Source organism: Cupressus sempervirens, chromosome 4 (assembly GCF_028749045.1).
Source record: "Cupressus sempervirens isolate cs-2001-9-10 chromosome 4, ASM2874904v1, whole genome shotgun sequence".
Lineage (NCBI taxonomy): Eukaryota > Viridiplantae > Streptophyta > Pinopsida > Cupressales > Cupressaceae > Cupressus > Cupressus sempervirens.
This window is the reverse complement of record NC_143121.1, coordinates 604,740,534-604,759,652: the sequence shown is the minus strand read 5'-3', so window position 1 is coordinate 604,759,652 and position 19,119 is coordinate 604,740,534. Positions and strand designations below refer to the sequence as shown.

The window sequence follows — 19,119 nt, the reverse complement described above, 5'->3', positions numbered from 1 at the left end:
GGAAACTCTACAAAAATTGGCTGAGGGAAAGACAACAGGAGAACAAAACGGTCATAGCGACGATTTTGTTTCCAGAAGGACAAACTTTCAACCATCTCGCTCTTGACCCTCGATACCCACCTTCCTTCCAAGGACAGAAGCACCACACAAAGGAAGAGAGGCCACTTTTGATGAAATGCCAGAAAAACTTCAGGAAGATTGGTAGAATGCAAATATGGAATGAGATATATCTTACAAAGACTATGTTGATCTAAGAATGAGATATTCTGGCAAAGGAAATCACGGTTATTTTAATGATGATCTTAGGAGAAAGATTGGAAAGGTGAACTTATTGCCATTTGATGGATCTAGAGTCATTACCATACAGTTGTGGGTCCTAAAGGTAGATACCTATTTCCAACTCAATCCAATGCCTGAAGAGGAAGCAATCAAGTTTGCAGCACTTCATTTGAAAGGAATGGCGCATGAGTGGTGGCATCATGGTTTGGTCACTCTCGGTCATGACCAAGTGACCTCTTATGTTGAGTTTACTGAGAGACTCATTGATTGTTTCGATAGGAAGGATCCTGAGCTAGACTTTAAAGATCTAGCTCAGCTAAAGAAAATGGGCATGGTAGACAACTATGCCACTGAGTTCCAAAGGCTGTCAGTATTAGTCACAGACATCTTTGAAAGACGTCGAATTGTGTTATTCATGGATGGGTTGAGAGAGCTTTTGAGAGGCTGGATCAAAGGGTTCAACCCGTGTACACTCAATGAAGCTATTAAGAAGGTGCGTGACATGGCCACATCTTCCCCCAAAACTCACGCAGTTACACCAACACCATCCCCACAAGAAGACAAAGACAAGGAGCCAAGTTAGGAAAAACTTCAGTTTGATGAAGATTCTTGGCAAGAACTCCGAAGGAAAAAGCTTTGTTTCACGTGCAAAGAACCATGGGGTCTTGGTCATCGCTGCCTCGGGAAGGGAAAGATTCATTACATTGAGGTGATTCTTGATGACGACGAAGAACAAATACTTGCTGCGACTAATGAAGAAATTACCCAGTAGGAGAGAATAAATGCCCTGATACAAAAAGGGGGTTCCATTGCTACCCTCACTACATCGACTGGAGGTGGTATCTTCAGAGTTTGTAGCAAACTTCACGGAAAACAAGTCCCAATCATGATTAATAGTGGCGCCACACTCAATTTCATCAATTCATTTTTGGTCATTAGTAAAGGCCTGCGCGTAGTTGAGAATGAAGGATTTGAGGTTAAGGTTGCAGAAGGAACCTTGTTACCTTGCACTCATGTGACCCCACGACTACAAATTTCCATGGGAAACTATACCCTGACAGATGATTTCTTTGTCATAGATTTGGTTGATACTGATATCATTTTGGGCATCTAGTGGTTGGAAACTCTTGACCAGTACACTCAAAGTTTCAAAAGGATGGACTTTTCATTCAAGACAGATGGCAAGAAGGTGTTGCTAAGAGGAATGTCAAATAAAGGATTGAGGGAAGTCACAATCAAGAAGATGGAGGCAATTTTTAAATAGGATTTGGCCCCAGACGCTGCAAGTAAAAACAAGATAGTCAACACCTCACCGCATTCCTTGGATAAGTGGCAGGCTCATCTATTGGCCGAGTATTCCAAGAACACTTTTGCATGTGAGTTGATGGATGGTTATGTACACGATGAAAGATAAAAGGTTATTGATGACATCATTTACTTCGACAGGAAGATCTACTTAGTGCCTAACTCGAAACTGGAGGAACTGATTACGGAAGGTTTCTTAAAATCGGGTTTGCATTTGCTTGAGGACAAGCAAATTTTGAGACAAGAGGATTGTAATGTTCCTGTTATAAAATAAATAATAAATCAAACTTATGTAACGGGCCGATTGATTTAATGTATCTCGGACCCATTTTTATTTTGTTTCTGTAGTTTGTGTCACCATCGACTATGTTTGTACACCCTCGAAAAGTTTCTTGACGGGTATTTAATCACGGCTTGTAGGTAGTTTGTAGGTATGCTTTTGAATTATTTCTTTCTATATTGCGAATTCCTGTTGGAGTTCTCTGTAATTCACCATTTCAGAGGTGAAAGATCTTCCCTACTTGGCTCGTGTGGTTTCAGTGGGATTCAACCCTCACCCTATTCTATTGTTGCATGCATTGCTTTGCTTGTATTTGGCTATTGGAGCACCATCATATTGTGAAAATTAAATTGTATGCTTTTGTGTTCATTCTCTGGGTCTTGGTCGAGTTTAATATTGATGGCATTGAATTCATTCACTTCCCCCCCAACATCCAATTTCGTTCGTACCACATCTCTCCAATACTACATGGCTCAACCAGCATCGTATGACTCTTTGCAATCATCCGTGCATCCTGCTCATACTCACCGTACGACCCTCTAAAATTGTTCATACATCCTGCTTGAACTCACCATACGGCCCTCTAAAACTGTTCGTACACCCCTACTGGAACTCACCGTACGACTCTCTGATACCCTCCATACGGACTTGCTGCATCAACCGTACGGCTTGTCCAAACTACATCCGTACGACCATCAAAACACTCCCTCAGCTCAGTACGGACTGTCCATTCACACGTATGGTTAAGGCTTACCTATACGGTCAAATTACAGCTACCGTACGGCCTACTATGGCCCTCTTGTTTAGACTTCGTACCACTAATCTGAATACCCTGCATCGTACAACAATTTGTACGACAACCTCCAGTTAGGCAACACCACTATTTCATTATTTGTTTAATCTCAGAGGTGGACGGAAACATTACAGAATATGACTCTCAGAGGTGGACGGAAACATTACAGAATATGACTTCACTTGCTCCATGTCATATTCTCGGTAGCTTCAACATCAACTCTTACCAAGAAATCTTCAATGTTCATGTGAGATATGTCATTATCCTGCTCTTCATCATAGTAGGAAGTTACTTGTGACGAAGGGATGGAGTTATGATACTGATCGTACTAATACTTCATCTTCTTTTTGTCTTTGCCCTTTGCTGGAGTAGGTTCTCTTGACATTGCAAAATGATATGCCTGCACAACTGTCATATGAAAATCCCATAATGTGAGAACATCTTCATGTGAGGGATCCATAATAAGTTTTGTTTTAATGTAAAACCATGGGTTTTAGACAAGGTATGGATAAGGAAAATGAATGGAATGAGAAAGGATGGAGAACGAATAAATGGGTCAAGCTCATAATGGCTCAAATATGAGTAAAAAAGCCTAAAACAAGTTTTTTGGAGTGAATTGCATATACAACCAGCAAGGTTGGAATTAAGTGAACAAGGGGAAAAATGAGTAACACATTGAGCATAGCATGTTTTAAGAAGTGCAAAATGTGAGACACTATCTGGTAAGCATGTCGGAGAAACTTCAACCATATGGAAGTACATGGAATGCGTGATGGTGGGGTTTTAACTTGTATTTGCATGTGAGGGAAAAATGATCTTGCCTTTCTTTTAAGAACGGGATTTTACACCCAACTGCATATGCAAGTAAAATGAAACCTTGTATATGCGACTTGGAGAAGATGATGGAAGATAAAAGGAAAAACTTCATGCAAATAAAAAGAGATGCAAATCTGAAAATGGAAATGACAAAGATTTGCAAGAACAATCAAAGCAAATATATACAAATGTCTTAAGAAAAATAACCAAGGAATTTAACCTCAACTCTACCAAGAATGAAAAAGCATGTCTTTATAAAAAACTTGAGCAAATTTGAAATAAATCCAAGAGATTTAGGATTTTAGATTTGTCGAAAGCTAAAGACTTGAATAGATTTCAAAATCCAAATAACATGGTTCGAATTTGGACATGTGAAGATGGTTAGAGAAATGTAATGCCCAAAATGTGGAACAAACTTTGACCTAGCAACTCCATATGCAAAGACACGTAAAAATGGCGCCTAGGGCAAAGATTAGCTTGCAAAATGATGAAAGACAAGCTTAAAATTGAAAAAACTTACCCTAGAATGCTCCCTCATTGATATTCAATGCAAAAACGCTTTTGAATGTAAGGCATTTTGGTGAAAATCATGCCCAAAACAGGCTGTTTTTCTCAAAATGCGTGTATTCAAAATACATGCAATGCCTTCAAAAATTGCTGCTTGCTGTTGATAATGAACTCGCAGCCTTTAAAATGCTCTTTTTTAAAGCATTAGCATATCACAAAAACATGTATTCTTGGCAAATATCGCTACCTAGGGAAAAGATAGGGCACTTACAAAGCCAAATGCATTTTGAAGGAGTTCTAACATGTGTTGGTAATATATACTTTCTCTTGGAAAATCGCCACCATATGTTTTGAAGAGAAAAATGCACTTTGAGAAAGCAAAAGCATGTGCTGTTACACATGTAAATCCATAAAAAATTGCCACCATATGAAGACCATTTCAAATGCTTAATAGAAAATGCATTTTTATAAGTTTTTCACATGCCTTTTGACTTAATGTGTTTGCCCATAAAATCGCCACTCAACTTGAATATTGGATTTATAAACAAGTGAAAAGTGAAATGCATGTGTGTTGATATATGCAACTTTTAGAGAAATCGCCACTCAACTTGAATAAAGAGGCTAAGTTATTGAAACCAAAAAGTTGAGGCCCTTCGAAATGCATGCATTAATTACCAAAATTGCCACTCAACTTGAATATATAGTTTTATAACCAAGTGGAAAACACATTTTTACAAGGCATTTATATGTATTGATATATGCAAATTTTAGAGAAATCACCACTCAGCTTGAATAAAGAGGCCAAGTTATCTAAAACAGGAAATTTGGGGTCCTTTGAAATACATGCATTAGCTACCAAAATTGTCACTTTTAATGAACTAACATTTGGACTTTTTAAAACACATTTATTTGAAACATGTGGTAAGGTCCAAAATTGCCGCTTTGAATTAAGTTTATGAGAATAATGTATTCTTTAATCAACAAAATATGCATCTGGGTCCAAAATTGCCACTTTGGCTTCATGCGGGTCAAAAAACTCATTTTAAATTTACATTTACATGTTATAATGACATGCAAATGTATTTCAAAAGCCCACTTAAATGGTGATTCACATATACATATGCATTTGATTATCAAAAATGAACTTCTAATACAATAACATATGTAATCCTATTTAAAAAGCACACTTTTAATAATGCTGGGACTTAAAATATATTGGGAGTGGATTTTCATGAAGTATTTTGCACCTGGATATATGCAATATGAAATAAAAATCCCACTTTATGCACTTAAGTTGTCTCATGTATTTATATTTAATATTCAACTATAGTTTTTAATAAAGTAACATGAAAAATAGACTTGAAATGGTTGTTTTCATAACACATTAAACACTACAGTCAAATCAACTCAGAATGAGTTGAAATTTTAGAATGGACTACAAAATCCACTTTAAATATTAAATATATTTTATATCGTGCAATTGCCAATTAAAAGCCAACTCTTATGAAGTTTTTAATAAAAATATGCAGTTAACTGGGAAAACCCCACTTTTTTCCCTATAACTTGAGCAAGACAACTCTGATTTGGACCTAAATTAGCTTCGTTTCGAGTGGAATTCTAAGGACTATTCACCTAAGACAAAAACACGACCAAAAACTATTTACAATATAAGGAAAATCAAAGAAAATATGTGAACGTTCAGCAAAAATTGAGAGTGTGCAATGCAAGAAGAAAAACTCTTACCAACAAAAAATTGGGGATAATCTCGATGGAAAACCTTCAAAAGAGCACATTGACAAGACCAAACAAAGAGCAATTGGGAGATTTATGAATTGTTTTCCTGATGCCTCATCCATAAGTTAAACAAAGAGGATGTGCCTATGAATCCATGAGAAAATTGTCTAAGGTTGCCTCAATTTTGTGATGTCAAAATTGAGGAAAACACACACATAAGCAAACTTGAACATTTTTTACCTCATGGAATATTATTAGGATCATTACATTATATTGTAAATCAATAGTGAAAACTAAATATTTGTGATATATCCCTAAAGTAATTGATAATTACTGGTGAATTAATTTTAACTTGTCTAGTAATATATAATATTTAGGTGAATCAAATCTAATCATGTATCGAATATTGTGGTGAATCTCTCTAAGTTAAATTTTATTATAAAATGAATTATTGGACAATTTTAAAAGAACTAAATTTTAAAATGTGGCGATTTAGGTTGCATTAAATCTTAAATTATTAGCCCAAAATTTCTAATTTCTTTTCTAAAATTAGCCAATTGGCAAATGTTAGCCGCTAAAATTTATCTTGGAAAGACTTAAGCATATGACATCATCGTACGACACACAACCTCCTTGTAACACTACAACATCATTCATATACCCTATATGATCACCCATTGTTCCCCACTGCACAAATTGTTTTGTGCACTATATTGTATGATCTCTCAACTAATTCCACCATAGGGTTACCTTCTATCTCTCATGTGATCCCCACTTCTCTCACCATACAGTCTAGGCTCTTGCACGCGAAGGGATTTTGCGTTCGCACATGGTGTTTTCCATCAGTACATCATAGACTTCCCTCAAATACTTTCCCTTGAGTGCTTCCCTCAGGCACTTTCCCTTGGGTGTTTCCCTCCAATGCTTCCCTTGGGTCGTCCCTAGGTGTGTCCATTAAGTGCTTTCCCTAGGGTACTTCCCTAAGGTACTTCCCTAAGGTACTTTCCCTCGAGTACTTTTCCCTCTAGTACAATGGTACATGGCATGTGGTGGAAAACTTTGGTGTGTTGTTGGGCACATCACAATGGTATCAGAGTTGGCAATTGTGCCAGCGTGTTGGGATGATTGAAAGAATTTTGGATTTGGATAACAATATGGCACCCAATAGTGATGGATAGTAGTGGTTGAAGGCACTACAAAGGATAGGAAAGGAGCTCGATGATGGTGTTGATCTTTTGTTAGATATATGTAATAACTGTTTAAGATTGTGGATCTCTGATAGATAAAACAATTACAATAATAATGATAGCATAGAATGTCCTCACTTGAATATTTACTGTGCTGAATATATGTTCTCCTTTAGTGCTTTGCAGGGTGATCACGATCTGCCTTCCTTCGACTTCAAATTGTGAATGAATAAAAGAAACAAATTGAATATGAATTGTTCTGCAAATGATATTATAGTAAACAATGTATTTTTATCCAATTGCAAGTTTTGGAGATGTCGTGAATTGATGTCCTTGTCCTGCGATCTGTGCGGCTCATATATATCTTGTAAGGAGTTATGATTCCGAAGAGTCATGACTCTACGTGGCCTTTGAGCCATGTAGGGTCATGCCTCTTCGAAGGCATGGCTTAACAAAACAAAACAACTTTATTATGTGCTTAACAAGAAGCTCGATAACATGAGGCCCGAATTAACATATCTACCGATAATAATATGGAGCCCGATAACAGTGGATTAGATAGCTGTTGTTAATCATATAATACACATTCATTACTACATATATATATATATATATATATATGTAGGTATGATAATCAGCAGCAATCTAATTCATCTATAAGCACATATCAGTATATCAGATAATCAATATTTTACTTCTACTGACGCTAAAACATTAACACTCCCTCTTTAGCAAGGGAGAAATAAAACATCATTAGATTAGAATCAAAGTCATTATGTAATCAACACAATATATTTTAAAATCTCTTAGCAACATAAAATATTTCTTGCGATTTCTACTTGCACTTAAACAATGTCGAGAGATGTCCATAGTGATAAAATTTTCATGATCTCTACTTGCACTTAAGCAATGTCTAGAGATGTCCATGACACACTCATGATCTCTACTTGCACTTAAGCAATGTCTAGAGATGTTCATGAGAATATGTCTATTATTTACAAGATCGTCACCTTTCATTACATATCAGATGCTACAAAGTAATCAAATAGAAGCATAAACTCACATGAATTAAACATTTAGTTTAAATTTTATTATTACAATTAATCATACCAAGTTTTTCTCTGAAGTATTTCAACTTCACTTTAGCAAGAGGCTTGGTAAAGAAATCAACTGTTTGCTCATTTGTACATATATATTCTAGTGGAATGACTCCTCGATTCACCATGTCTCTAATGTAATGAAACGAAATTTCAATATGTTTGGAGTGATTGTGAAATACTGGATTTGATGAAAGTTTAATGCAACTTTGATTATCACAATAAATCACAGTAGGCTTCAAATGTCTTTTGAACAAATCTGATAACAACTTCCGTAGCCATACTGCTCCTCTAGCACCCAAGGAAGATGCAATGTATTCAGCATTGGTGGCACTTAATGCAATTGAAGTTTGTTTCTGACTGGACCAAGAAACCATCTTAGATCCTAGATTGAAGCAATATCCTGAAATACTCTTCCGTTCAATAGAGCTGCCAACCCAATCAAAATTTGAATATCCAAGAAGTTCAATGCTGACTTTATCATATTTGATTCCCATTCCAATAGTGCCTTTTAGGTATTTCAAAATATATTTAGCTGCATGTAGATGTATCTTCTTAGGTGCACACTTAAATTGACTAAAGGCATGAGTAGCATAACATATGTCAGGACGAGTATTTACCAAATACATTAGGGATCCAATAATCTGTTTGTAGTAAGTAGGATTTGCAGGTTCAGATTTGTTCATGTCATCTTTCAATTTGTGTAGATTTACTTCCATAGGAGTAGCTACTAGTTTACATTCCATCATTCCAAATTTTGTTAAAATGTCAATTGTATATTTTCTCTGATTTAGAATAATGCAGCTGTCTTCTTGCGAGACTTCTAATTCCAGAAAGTAGTGGAGTAGCCCTAAGTCTTTCATTTCAAATTCTACTGTGAATTCTTGTTTGCATTTCTTTATGAGATGTTCCTCACCTATTATTAGCAAATCATCAACATATAATACAAGGATAACCATATCATCACCATCAGTTTTGAAATATAGATTTGGGTCAGCTTCATTTTTAAATATCCTAACTTCGATAGGTGGTTGTCTATTCTTTCATACTAAGCTTTGGGAGCCTATTTGAGTCCAAAAAGTGCTTTCTTTAATTTACAAACATAAGTTTTTCTGTCATAAGTATTGAACCCTTCTGGTTGTTCAATATAGACTTCTTCTTCAATCTTGCCATTGAGAAACGCTATTTTGACATCCATCTAATGTACCTTCCATCCTTTGGATGCTGCAATTGCTAAAATGGTTCTGGCTGAAGTATACCTGACAACTAGAGCAAATGCTTCTTCATAATCAATGCCTTCTTTCTAAAAGAACCCTCAAGCTACAAATCTTGATTTGTATTTTTCAATACTGCCATCTAATGCATGTTTAATTTTGAATAACCATTTGGAAGAGACAATTGATTTGTTCTTTGGTCTTGGTACAACATCCCATACAACATTTTTTAATATAGAATTATATTCTTCAATCATTGCTTCTTTACAAGACTGATTTGAAAGTGCTTCTTCAACATTAGAAGGTTCTAATTTTATAAGTTTAGTTAACAATGCAACATAACATGATTGATTTCTAGTCCTTTTGCTTTCTTGAATTACTTCATCTCATTTAACCTGATTTTCTTCTATCATTTTTCTAGCCCAAAGAGGTCTCTTTTTATTATTATTAATGTTTTCAGAATCTCTAGACATAGATAAAGGTTCAAAATCATTCTCCCTCTCAATTTCTGTAGGTTGATCTTCTTTAGATATAGATTATGTAATGGATTCATTGCTGTTACTGGAAATTTTAAAGGCTGTTTCTTTTTCAAATTTCACATCTCTGCTAATTTCAATTGTTTTTTGACCTGGAATCTAGATCCTGTATCCTTTCGTGGTTTCACTATATCCAATAAATATTCCCTTCTTTTCGGAAGGTTCTAATTTTGTTCTTTTATCTTTTGGTATGTGAATATAAACTGGACATCCAAATATTCTTAGGTGACTTAGATCAAGTTTAATGCTTGTGAATACTTCCTCTGGAGTAGTGTTCTCTAATATGGAGTGTGGGCATCGATTTTGAATGTAGACTGTGTTAGATGCTTCAGCCCAAAATGAATAATGAATATTTTGATCATGCAACATAGCTCTGGCTGATTTGACTATAGATCTATTTTTCCTTTTAGCTATTCCATTCCGTTGAGGATTATAAGGTATAGAAAACTCCCTCTTAATCTCAACAGTAATGCAAAAGTTCTTAAAAATATCAAATATGTATTCACCCCCATTGTCTGACCTTAGGGTTTTAATCTTTTGTCCTGATTGGTTTTCAACTAAGGCTTTGAATTCTTTGAATTTGGATAAGACTTCAGATGACTCTTTTTATTTTAGAAAATAGATCCAAGTTCTCCTAGAGTATTCATCAATAAAAATTATATAGTGGAGACACCCATTAAGAGAGGGAATTGACATAGGGCCACAGAGATCTGTGTGAATTAATTCAAGAATGGATTTGGATTTATGATCACTTTTAGGGAAGGATTGCTTAGTATTCTTACCTAATGCACATCCTTTACAAATACTTGAATGATCAGATTTTTGATTAGGTAGACCTTTTACAATTTTCCCTATAGATGATATGCCTGATAGTTAAGATGACCTAGTCTCTTATGCCAAATTTCAGAGGAATTTGAAGTTTCAAGACTAAGAGTTAGGTTTAGATTTTGATTATTACAAAGTTTATAAAGACTTCCATCTCTAAATTCAATGGAAATGGCATTCTTAATATTAGAGTTCTTGGGCCAAGATAGAACTCTGTCTTCTTGAAATGTAATTCTGAAGCCTTGATCAGCAAGACCAGAAAGAGAGACTAGGTTTCTTTTGATTCTTGGTACATATAAAACGTTTTTGAGTTGTAGTGTAATTCCTTAATTTAGTTGTATTGACTAGGAACCAGTCCCTTCAATAGGATAAGTAGAGTTATCTCCAATAGTAACTTCTTCTGAGGCTTGTTTAGAGAAGGTTTCAAATTTGTCTTTAAAGCCGGTGATGTGTCGAGATGCTCCACTGTCTATGATCCAAGTGTTGTGGTTAGAATATATTTCACTTGAAAGGGCTAAGTAAAAAGCATAATTTTCTCTTTCTTTTTTCTCTTTACTTTCTTCTTTAATTTCTACTAAGGTCACTTGTATTTTCTTCTTTTCAAGGCAGAACATATAAGAGTGACTAATTTTATCACATTTAAAGCATTTAACTTTGGACTAATCACGTTGCTTGTTTGATTTGTGATTTTTGTTAGATTTCTTTTTGTTATGCTTGAATTTTCTTTTCTTGTTTGATTTAGCATAAAGTGCTTGGATGTCTCCCTCTTGATTTCTACTTTGTCCTCTTGAAGCCAGTCTAGATTCTTCTTGAGTACATTCATTCATTAACTGATCAAATTTAGGAAGTTCAGGTCGCGAACTTAAACCTCGAATAAAAGTTTCCCATGAAAGAGGAAGACCTCTTAGAGCAATCATGCTTAGCTCCTTGTCATCAACTTGATTTTTCATGGTTGCGAGTTAATCTTTTAGTTCAATAATCCTTAAGAAATATGAGGTTATAGATTTTCCATTTTTCATCTTTATATATAGTAGAATAATCTACTAGTATTGTTGATTTCAAATGTATTTTGAATGAGGAGAACATTCTGAATGTAGTCTGAAGATTAGCTATTCATGGAAGAATATGATCTTTTACTGAATCTATAATGATCTTCATTGCTTTATTATTATGCCTTTTCCAAGTTACTTTTACTGATTCATTTTTAGACATGGGTAAATTTGATTCAATATTTTTCTCTAATTCCATTTCTCTTAATATTATTAATAATCTAATTTTCCATGAGGAGAAATTTGATGCCCCTTCAAGCCTATCTTCTATTCTCACATGATTCACCATTTTAATAATATGTTTTAACCTCCTTCCTTTTTAGACTTTGAGATTTCAGACTTTACTTTGTAATAGTTTTTCTTATCAGAATAGCTCTGATACCATGTTTAAGATTGTGGATCTCTGATAGATAAAACAATTACAATAATAGTGATAGCAGAGAATGTCCTTACTTGAATATTTACTGTGTTGAATATATGTTCTTCTTCAGTGCTTTGCAGGGTGATCACAATCTGCCTTCCTTCGACTTCAGATTGTGAATGAATAGAAGAAACAAATTGAATATGAATTGTTCTGCAAATGATATTATAGTAAACAATGTATTTTATCCAATCGCAGGTTTTGGAGATGCCGTGAATTGATGTCCTTGTCCTGCGATCTATGCAGCTCATATATATCTTGTAAGGAGTCATGACTCTACGTGGCCTTTGAGCCATGTAAGGTCATGCCTCTTCGAAGGCATGGCTTAACAAAACAAAACAACTTTATTATGTGCTTAACAAGAAGCCTGATAACGTGAGGCCCAATAATATCATGAGGCCCGAATTAACATATCTACCGATAATAATATGGAGCTCGATAACAGTGAATTAGATAGCTGTTGTTAATCATTTAATACACATTCATTACTACATACACATAAGTATATATATGTATATATACATACATATATGTAGGTATGATAATCAGCAGCAATCTAATTCATCTATAAGCACAGATCAGTATATTAGATAATCAATGTTTTACTTCTACTAACACTAAAACATTAACAATAACCCCAATAGGTTATAACTTTGTCAAACACAAAGTCTTCTCTAATTCACTTGTTTGACATTTCGTCAAACACTTTACAAGCAAGAGATATATTGCATATCTAAATTCTGATTACTTCCCAAATGCCAGACTTTAATACATATGCTTGCAAAGAACACACCAAACATCTAACAATGAAGATGCAATTGTTTTTGTATAACACAAAATATGCATCTACATCAATAAGACATTAGGGCAACAAATTCTAATATAAAACTTTGATATAAATCAGATTTCAACAGATTTTACAAACCCTACCAATGCCCTAAATATCTACTCTCAAACAATGCAAAATGTAGTAGATAAAAACCTGGAATTGCTTCAAAAATATGAATTTTCCTATAGCAAATCACTGTATAAAATTACTATAGCAAATCACAATAACAGCTTTTTTGTAGCAGAGTTCTTGTAGCAATATCCAACTTATTCCTTCTCCACAAATCTAGCCCTAGGCCACAAATTTGGCACAATGAAAAGACTGATTTTTCTTCTCCAATAGTGGCAACCCTTCGGAAGATATTCCACAACCTCAGTTATGCAAATCAATGAGAGTGTTTGTTCCCAATGATCAATGTAGCAACTGCAAAAACCCTTGGCTTCACAAGTTATCCGAAAGAGTAGATGGCAACACATTCGATACTCAACAACGAGGCTACCCTCCCTATTTATTCCTTTCCTCCAATAGATGGACCTCCTTCTAGAAGAAATAAAATAATATTTAATTCCTCCTTCTAGAATATTCTTTTAATTTATTTAATTAACTTTAGTCACTTTTAATTAAATTAATTAAATATAAAGTCACCTTTTAATTTTAATTGATTTAATGACTTTATAAGAAATTAATTTAATCAATTTCTCCTTATTTCTCCACTTAGCCTTCGAAGAATGTAAAGGCTAAAAACTCCACTAAGAGGCTAAAAAGATGGGGACATTACAATATATTGGAACCCTGTTTGTATAATGTGGACCAGTCACCTTCAAAATTTATAGAGATGATCCTTGCTCTAAACAAGACCGCCTTAAGTCAACCCTAGTTATTGAAACACCATGAGAAGGAAATGAAGTTGGTAGCTTCTGTACGTGTAAGTGAGATCTTGAGAATCTCAACTCTTAACAACCCCATATGATGATGACACCCTTACAGAGAGGTATTGAACTTGATTATTGACAACTTCATGAGCCTTGAAGGCATCAGTGGTGATCTATTTGGAAGAGTTATAAAAGAATTACAATATTGGAGAATTGTGCAAATGTCAAAGTAACCTCCTCTTAGATCTTGAGTTGCAAGATTTGATCCATGATATGTTTCATCGCTTCCTGGTCACAATCAAGGAATTTCATGATACTAGGGTTTAAGTTGCTATGGAGAGCCTTATGATTTCATGCATTAAAGAAATGGATGAAATATCCCAACCTATCATATCTATGCTATGGGTTGGTTACAATCTAGAATGTGATGCTTTTATTGCAGCATGTAAATTGGTCAACAATGTATTAAAACATTGTGAAGAGAAATTAAAGTCTCACTTGTACAAGTGTGAGGAAGTTGGTGACGACAAAAAGAATGATATACTACTTGAGGAAGATAAAGAGCCTTACATGGATATGCAAGAATCTACTACTACCACTACAATTTGGAAAAAGCCCAAGTCTACATGACAAAGGAAGGGTTTTCTTTTCATGGGCATAACTACATGAAGATTTTGGATCAGAGCTTCAATGTGTTTTATGATTGGCTTTGTAATGTTCCCACCCAACAATTCATCTAACAAAGGTACTTGTGTCTTGAAACTAAAACTAGCGTATGGACAATGGAGGAGACAAAGAACCAACTTGCAAAATGGTCATAAGGCCTGTTGGATCTGTAAGTTGTGTGTAAGAGGTTGTGCGTACAGTTTGTCAAGATGATGGTATGGTGCACGAGTGGGCCATACTGAGGGACTGTGTGACTATTTGGTGGAGGTGGAGGGGGTTTTGGCATACAATTGGATGGCCTTGGAGTGTCGTCGTACGGTGGAAGGGGAGGAATGAGAACATACAACATGGTACAGAAGATGGCGTATGATGAGAAAAGGGAAGAGAGTGTGGAGGGTGGTTGGGCAAGTTGATAGTATATGATGGAGGAAGGAAGTCAGAGGGTGCACCAATAAATCAAAATTCTCAACTTCAGTGTAGTGTTGACAATTACCAAAGGATTAGTACATAAATATTATTGGACAAGAACATGGAGAGATGATATAGGATACCACTAGTTGTATTAGTTGCAAAAATATAAGTATAATGGATACTTCAAATTTTTCAAGTCCAAAACCTGATAGACAGAACAAAATAGGGTAAAGGATGAATCCCACCAAAATTACACAAGCCAAATAGGGAAGATCTTTCACTTCTGAAATGATGAACAACAACATAACTCCCAAAGGAATTTGCAAATATAAAATAAACCAAGTTGCATATAAAAAACATCCTACCCACCAGTCATAAATAGTTTATTACATCCCAAAATTTTGACTTGATTAGAATAAGTTATAGCCGTTGAGATGATTAGTTAAAATTGTCATACTAATTAACTGTTTATTCATATAGAAGTGGTTGCTATGATGGAATTGATTATTAGTTATCATGTTTACTTGTTTATTAAAAATGGCAGTTAACCATTACTACAGTTATTTTGTGATATATTCTAATATTGATTTAAATGAGAACACTTGTTATTATTGTGGAAATGTTGCATTGGCGGTTGCAGAAGCAAACAAAGGGGGGAAAGCATTGCTAAATAAGATTTAAGGAATGGGGCACTATTCTAGTCCATTTGTTCGATCGCCATGCATGACCTCTAACTACCTTGGTAAGGATCTAGTGACTTCACAATAGAATCTAACCCTGGGGTAGGGAGGGCCTTTCTTGTTAAAAGATTGTGTGGGGATTAATAAGGTTTGTTGTTTGGAGGTTAAGCCTATGTCAATGCTTTTCCTCTTACCAAAAAGCTAAGGCTTCCATAACGTCTTCAGATACTTCGGCTAGATTCTGTATGTTTCTTTTTGGATTCTATCTTGCAAGTTCATTTCTTGTAATTATTATATAATTTATGGAATATATGGAAATGATTTAGTTTCTCTTGAATTGTTATAAAAATCAGTTAGTTATTTCAGTTTGAAAGATTAATTCAGTTATTTTTACATGAAATGGATTGTAAGGTGTAAAAGATGTTTACTTCGGTCATATGGTTATGTGAGTTACTTTTCCTAACTGTTTTACATTCTTTCGGTTATTTGGTTCTAGTTATGAATTTTAGAATTAAGTATCTATTTTTCGGTCTAGAAATTTGATATGTTACATATGGTATCAAAGAACTTGGTTCAACACTGAACCTCAGGCACATCACCTAGCAAAATTTGTAAACCTGAGACTTCTTTAGATTTAAATGTAACAGGATGTATACACAAAAGACTCCTTGTAAGAAGGCATAGCATCCCATCTTCTCATACTTGATTAGGAACATGCCAAACTATGATTATTCTTATTGTTCCATGCCTAGGGACAATGAAACTTTAAAACAAGCACTGCAACGAATGAGGAAGGAAAGGGTCAGATGGACTCCTACCAGAAAGGCAACTTATAGTAACAAACTCATTCAAGTTTGGAATACCCGCCAAGCTAATCCTCTTATTGCTTTCCATAGAGCTTGGATGGTGCATGATATGCATAAAATTGAAACTAGAATTGAACAAGAACTCAAAAAATAAAGCTTCAAAGTAATTGAATCTATAAGCTAAATGTAGCACCCTCAAAGGAGGGAATTTTGTAAATAAAGGCTGTTGTAAATGTAGCTGAATAAATAAAGTAGTCGGAATCCTATCTATTCTTGTGTTATTCCTTCTTCTCTTCTCAAAAAAAATTGTATATAAATATATGCGTATAAACCAAAAAAATTGACTTAAAGAACTTGTATTTACTTTTAGGCCGAAATAATTAAGAAACATGAACGACAATGGCAATGTCACAGACCACGAAATGGCCCATGAGAACAATCCACTCCCTCCCATTGATCTGCTATTTCAAATTTTGCAAGACACACAAACGAAGTCAAATAATATTGAGAAAAGAATGAATGAATTGGTAGCCCAAATCGGGCAAGGTCAAGAAGAAATGCAATCCTTGCCCCCTCCCAGAACAAAACCTGAAATTTCTGAGCCCAGTGAGAGAAACGCTCAAGCCTTACCCAAACTAAGAAACGAAAGAAACTAGAAATAGTTAGTGACTTATTCATAGACATTAAAAAGATCAAACCACCCAAGTTCTCTAGTTTTGAATCCGGAGAGGAAGTAGAGGTCTAGTTAACGAAAATGGAACAATATTTTGAGATTAGGAATATCTCAGAAACCTCAAAGGCAGTTTGGGGAATATACCATTTTACAAGGAAAGTTGCTACTTGTTGCAGAAACACCAACATTGAACTGAATATTAAGACAACTGAAATTACCTGGGAAAAGTTTGGAACCATTTTTAAGAATCGATGGTTACCCCAAACTTTCTACGACCAAAAGTTGTTGGACATCCAGAACCATAGGCAAGGGAATATGTTTGTACACAAATATTGGAAGAAATTCACCCGTCTGCTAAAGTATATACCTCCATATCAGCAAGATAGGAATCTGAAGGTGAGAAAATTTATCATGGGACTAAATAATAGGATCGGGGAAGCAGTTGATGTTCTCACTCCCTGAACCATGGACAAAGCCCTAGAAAAGGTTGTTTGATAGGAAAATTAAATTAAATGAGATGATTCTATTTGAGATAATAAAAGGAAACCAAGTTGGAATTTAGAAGGGACAAATATCGGATCCCACAAGAAACAATTTAAGGATTACAAACCCAACAAACCAGAACCAAGAGGAAATGGTAACAAGGATTTCAAAAGTAACTCCAATACAAATAAGAATGGCAAGGGAAATGAAAGTAATGGGCCACCAACTGGGTGCTACAATTGTGGAGGGAATCACTATGCTAACAAATGTCCTGGTACGACAAACACCAACCAACCACCACTACCACCACAACAACATGTCTACCAGCAAAGGATTCATGCAACACTAGACAATCGGCAAGCAAAACAACAACTATGCCCAATCGAAACTCCGAATAAGAGCTACAGAAACCTTGTTTCTATATTGATTGATACCAGAGCCTCACAATGTTTTATATCTCCAAAATTATTAAGTAGATTTCCAAACGGGTCTAGTTACATGGTGAAACCATGGATGGTCGAGTATGCAAACTAGTCAAGGGCTAAGGTAAAGCAGTGTCTATTTGAGGCACAGGTTGACTTTCCAAAATTCTCTACAGATTTAAATGTGTATGTAGCACCTCTTAGGTCCTATGACATAATCATAGGCATTAATTGGCTTACTGAGCACAATGCCAAGGTTGATTGTCTTGCTAAAACTATAGAATGTTTGGATGATCAAGGCAATCTTGTAAGTATTAAGGGAGTTATGCACAAAATCAAACAACATCAGATATCCGCCATGCAACTTGAGAGAAGTGGGAGGAAAGGATGTAATTGCAGTTAAAACTGAAGGTATACAAAGAAATGCAAGCAACCTAGAGGATGGATAAATAAGGGATGAACCAAAAAGATCATTTATAGACAAGTATCCATATCTCGAGAAATTCCAGGATGTGTTTCCAGAAGAACTTTCGAGACTATCTCGATCTAGAGCTTTTGATTTTACAATAGATTTAGTACCTAGAGCAGAACTTATATCCCGAGCTCCTTATCAAATGACCACCACTAAATTAATGGAAGTACAATTGCAGTTGCAGGATATGTTAGATAAGAAACTTATTCAACCCAGTGTTTTACCTTGGGGTGCCCCTATATTGTTCATCACGAAGGACCGAACTATGAGACTGTATAGAATATAGGATGCTCAATAAGATCACCATCAAGAATCAGTACCCACTTCTTAGAATCGAAAATCTGTTTGATCAAATGAAAGGTGCTACAAAATTCTCAAAAATTGACTTAAGGTCAAGATACTATAAATTCCGCATCAAGGATGAAGATATCTAGAAGATTGTGTTCAACACCTATACAAAGAGTACTAGACCCTCAAAAGGAGTTTGTGGTTATAACTGATGCATCTCGGGAAGGATTAGGAGGTGTACTGATGCAAGAAGAGCAAGTTGTTGCATACGAGTCAAGGAAGTTAAAGAACTACGAACAAAACTATGCTCCTCATGATTTGGAACTAGATGCCATTGTGCATGCCCTCCAAATGTGGAGGTAGTACTTGGTAGGCAAGCCTTTTGAACTTCGATTAAATCACCACGGCCTAACGTACATCTTTACTCAACCTAACCCTAACGCCAGGCAGAGATGGTTGTAATTTCTATCAAAT

At 35.2% G+C, this 19,119-nt stretch overlaps 1 protein-coding gene across 2 annotated transcripts in view; it reads right to left on the bottom strand.

Annotated features, from left to right (window-relative positions):
• LOC149562676 (phosphoglycolate phosphatase 1A, chloroplastic-like) overlaps nt 1-19,119 on the bottom strand; it is a 258,106-nt gene that overhangs the window by 22,778 nt on the left and 216,209 nt on the right. The gene's annotated exons all lie outside the window — the stretch shown is intronic.